The sequence below is a fragment of the Bidens hawaiensis genome, unplaced genomic scaffold (genome assembly GCF_021521415.1).
Source record: "Bidens hawaiensis isolate Kalapana, Puna unplaced genomic scaffold, B.hawaiensis_p1.1 tig00031844_1, whole genome shotgun sequence".
Lineage (NCBI taxonomy): Eukaryota > Viridiplantae > Streptophyta > Magnoliopsida > Asterales > Asteraceae > Bidens > Bidens hawaiensis.
In genome coordinates this window covers 69,218-74,502 of record NW_027495394.1, presented here as the reverse complement: position 1 = coordinate 74,502, position 5,285 = coordinate 69,218, and positions in this window count along the sequence as shown.

The window sequence follows — 5,285 nt, the reverse complement described above, 5'->3', positions numbered from 1 at the left end:
TATTGATTCCGCCTTTAACAAACGGTCATCTTTCTAAACATAGTAACCCGTCATTAACTCGCTTGTCAACACGATTAATTTTGTGTGAGTTATGACATGATTGATTAAGATCCAATCCGAATCGACCAGACATTCAAGAATTTGGGACCTGACAAGTGGTATCAAAGCTTGTTGCTGCTATTTTTAGAAAGATTGTTGCTGATTAAGTTTTGAAGAAGAATGACGTAAGCAGAGCACTGTTCGATTGATTTGTGACGTCAGAAGCTTTGTTCTTCATTTTTCTTCCAGATCTACAAGTTTTAGGTGTTTTCTTTTTCCTTATTTCACTTGAAGCTTTGATTTTTAATGTTGAATCTTGTGCTATTCATATCAGACACCTCAGATCTAAGAATTTATTCTCAGATCTGATTGTTTTACTCTATTTTTGATAAGAACTTAACTTTTATTTTAAGAAAATGTCTGGATATGAGGAACAAGAGGTGTCTACTAATAAGATACCTAGATTGTATGGTCAGGAGAACTTTACCAAGTGGAAAGTGCTTTTTGAGGCTGCTGTTTGTTATAATGATGTGGATATGTGGAATTCTATCAAGAACGGTCCACAAGCTGCTGTTGAAGAAGGTGCTAATGCAAATGCTATTGCTGCTGTCAGAGAGAGAATGAGAAAAGTTGATGACAGAGCATTGGCTATGCTCAAACTTGGTCTGTCTTGGGAAATCCTCACAAAGGTTGCTCATCATCAAAGTGCTAAGGCAATGTATGATGCAATTCTTGAGATGTATGAAGGGAACACTGAATTGAAGAACATTAAGAAGCAAAGACTGAAGCAACAGTTAGAAAGATTCAAGTATAGAGATGGTGAAAGGTTGAAGTCAATACTAGATAGTTTTCTGAGTATTGTGAATGAGTTAAGAACAACTGATTATGTAATGACTGACTTTGATTTAAATACAAAGTTGCTCAACTCAATGCCAAAAGAATGGTATACTGCTTGCAAATTCATCATTCAAAAGCAAAATTTCAATGAATTGAAATTGGATGATGTAGTATGTTTTCTTCAAGCTGCTGAACTTGAAATGATTGAGAATGAAATGATCAAGGAAGATAAACCAAGTTTCAATGTGTCAAATGCTTTAATTGCTCCAATGGGGAATCTTACAACAAAGAATCAACAACAAATTCCCATCATTGAAGAACCAAGTGATCACAACAATGAGACTCATAGGTCATTCATTGGAGGTGGTTCAAGCAGTCAAGGTGGTCAACAGAGGTTTAATGTTCAATTGATTGATGATGATTCAGCCTCTGTGGGAAATGGAAATGCTCAAAGTGCTGGTGCAGGGCATGTTCAAGGGAGTGATGCACAAGCTCTAATGTCTATGTTCACTGAATCCTACAATGCATTTATGGCCAAAAACTTGATTCACACAAGTGTAGTGCAGGATGATTTGGAACAAATAGATGCTGATGACCTTGAAGACATGGATCTCAAATGGCAAGCTGCAATGTTGGCATTAAGAAGCAAGAGACTGTACAATAGAACTGGTAGATCGCTAGTTTCTGGTCCAAATGAGAGAATAGGATTTGACAAGTCCAAGGCTATCTGCTACAACTGTCAACAGCCTGGACACTTTGCAAGAGAGTGCAATATGCCAAGGAACTTTCAAGTCAATCGGTTCCAACAGCCTAGAAACCAACAACAATACCAGCAGAACGTGCATAGAAACAACAACCAGCAGAACTTCAACAATAACCAAGGCTTCAATCCCAACAACAACAACTTCCATCCAAACAACAACTTCAATCCCAATTTTAACAACCACTATCAGCCTCAGATGAACAGCCAGCAGGGTATGAATCAGAATCAAGTATATCAAATGAACAACAATCAGAATCAAGCTGTTCAAAACCCTGCAACTAACAACATTCCAGCAAACCAAAATCAACCAAGAAATCAAGGCAATGTGGCAGTAACTACTCAGCATGAGGGAAGCTTTGACTGGAGTAACCATGAGGAAGATATAGTAGATGATATCAGAAGAGCTAATGTGGCATTCATGGACATAGAATCTGCATCTTCATCTAAGGTACATTCTGATCCTAATGCTGATTTACCTAAACTTGTCAATGAATTAAAAGAAAAGGTTGGTAAGCTGGAAAGTGAGTGTTTTAAGAAGCAAAGCATTATCAATGCTTATGAGGCAAGTGAGATTGTTAGTGAGGAAAGAATGAAAAGTTTGGAAGAGGATTGTATGAATAGCTATAGAGCTCAGACAAGATTCACAACAGAAGTTAGTGGGTTGAAAAAGATGGTGATTGATGAAAAGGTGCTGAATACAAAGCTGCTAACTGAAAATGAATTCCTAAAGAACTTAGTTTCAACTGGAAACATTTGTGGAATTCTGAATAAAGTAAAAGAAGATGAAAAGTACAGTCTGTTTTTCTTGATGATGAAAGAATGATTAAGATTTGAGTATGTGAAGCAACTGTTTATGTCAAAATGTGTTTTATGTCAAAATTAAGTGATTCAATGAAATTTATAATGAATTTTGCATAAATACAATATTTTGGTCAAAACATGAGCAAGTTGATTAATGGTGTAGAGATATATTAAGATTATTCAGTTCAAGCTTTTAAGAAGCTTAAAAGAAGGAATTTTAAAGGGAAAGATCTCAAAAAGTTGTTTTTGCTGAAAATTATGTCATTTTCCCAGTTGGAAGGACATGCACCTGTGTATGTTTGGTCCTTAAGTCTCATTTGACTCAAAGGATAGCCATTGACCTGAAAACTGAATGCATTTGGGGCAATTATGAGTTGTTTCTTATTCATTCACTTAAAACTATGTCAATAACTCTGACTTTGACAGGACATATATTCACATGTATATTTGGTCCTATTGACCACTTTTGGTCAAACAGGATAGCCATTAACCTGACAATGAAGAGAAATTGGGGTGATTGAATATTAAACTGTGTTTATTGGGAAATGATAGTACATTGACTACTTAGCTGATCATATGGAATTAATAGGCTAAAAAGGCCTTAGTATAGTCATTAACATGTATGGTTGCTTTCCCATGATGATGTAAAATCTAAGGTGATATAAACATAATGAATATGCTAATCTTTATGTGGAGATGCATAGTTGTTTTGCATGTCTCAAGATAGATCTCTCCGAATGATATGGCAGAACATACACGAGCCTGTTGTTATTTGGTCAACCAAAATGAAACATTTTTTTTAAATATGACAAAGAACATGCTGTAAGAAAATTTGAGAAAATATCAAAAACAAGGGGAAGAATGAATAAATCAACCAAAAGTTGATAAATGTTTTAAATATTTTATCAAACAAGAGGGTTACAACAAGAACTACAAAGATGTTGACAAAATCTGTCTCATCTTGAATGAAAGGCATGTTGCTAACTATAAGTCCAATGTTCAACCTCTATACATGTTTGAATATCAAAAGTTCAAAAATACTGTAAGTTCTGTCATACAAAAACTATTTTTGACCAAATACAGGAGGTTGGAGTCAAATTGGGGTGATCTGGGGAAAACCAAATAACCTTTGAGAAGAGATATGAGGCATCAGAGCACAGTGCTGACCATTAATGCATTATGCTCAAATTGAACCTTAATCATATCACCAAAGAGATGAAAATCATGCTAAGTTTATACCTGCTGTTAACCTATCTAAGTTGTCATAATAATGTTGAGAGTGAAGTATTGAGAAAGCTACTTAGTCAATATGATACCATTCCTGAGATCTTTTCAGTTTATAAAAGATATTGTTTTAAAGTGAAGTATAACTGAAATTTGATCTCTTAATGCACCATTTGCTCTTAAACTATGTTCTGAAATGATACATAACTTAGAAATGTCTTTGAAAAGTGGTTTAAGTCAAAAAGTGTTGCATATTGCCTAAAATAGGCTGAATATATAAGTTCGAGTAAGGTTTGATGATTTATAACCTTCTCGAGCACAAACTGTTTGAATATGTATTTTCAGGTAAGGTTAATAAGGTTTAACCTTTCCGAGTACAAAACAGTTGATTATTTCTGAATATGTAAGTTCGAGTAAGGTTTGATGATTTATAACCTTCTCGAGCACAAACTGTTTGAATATGTATTTTCGGGTAAGGTTAACCTTTCCGAGTACAAAACAGTTGTCTATGTGTGAATATGTTGTTTCGGGTAAGGTTTGATAGTTTTCAAACTTTCCGAGTAAGCTTAGTCATTTCTGACTAACTTTATGATTTTCGAGCATACTTTGAAGTGTTTACACTTTTCGGGTAGAGTACACTATTGTACTCATTTTCCCGAGTAAGCTTGAAGTCTTGAGATGATTATGTGATGAAATAGCTATCTTTTAACAAGAAATTCTTGTTTCGAGCAAGCTATGCATGTTATATGCTAGTTTCGAGTTAGCTATGCATGTTACATGCTGATTGTGTTTTCAAGCAAACTTTGTGAACTTAAGTACACCGAGTAAGCTTTGAGTGAATATGTTGTTAAGAAAGGATTGTTAATCTTTCCAGGCACGCTTAGATGTTACTGTTTAAGTTTGTCGTGTTTCGGGTATGGTTTGATATGATAAGTTCTCTCGAACAAGGGCATACCTGATGATTGAATGTGTTTATCCTAGAAAGCTAAGTGCAAACATAGGATTTTCGAGCAAGCTCTATGAAATTTTAGACTATAGCACACTTAAATGTTTATGTGTTTAAATTCATTCCGAGCATGCTCTGTGATATGTGTGTTTATGATTTCTTTGAAATTACAAGTGTTTTTAGGCAAACTCTGTTTACCGAACACCCTTTATATTTCGGGTACACTTGTGTTCCATCAATATACTTGGTAATTTTCAAAACTTAACTTTCCAAGTACACTGTCTGCTAGAATTTGGTTTCGAGCACACTTTGTATTATATGAAAGTTATTCGGGTATACTTTGCATAAGGTTGTTGTCCGAGCACATTTTACATTTGAAAGAGTGCTCGAGCACAATCTTCGTACAAGCATACTTGAATAAATGCATTGATTGAATATGTGAGTTGGTATGATGAAATTGTTTAGTGATTCATACTTGAATGAATACGTTGTTTGAATATGTTAGTTAATATGACAAAACGTGATTATGATTTTTAGGGTTCATGCTAGTTAAGTTTTAATTTGAATTTGGGAATTCTTTGTGAGGATCTTAATTGATTCTTAGTAAGAATGTTTATTTGATAATTGTGCTTGATTGTTAGTCTTGTGATTTATTTCTCAAGAAATTAAGTATTT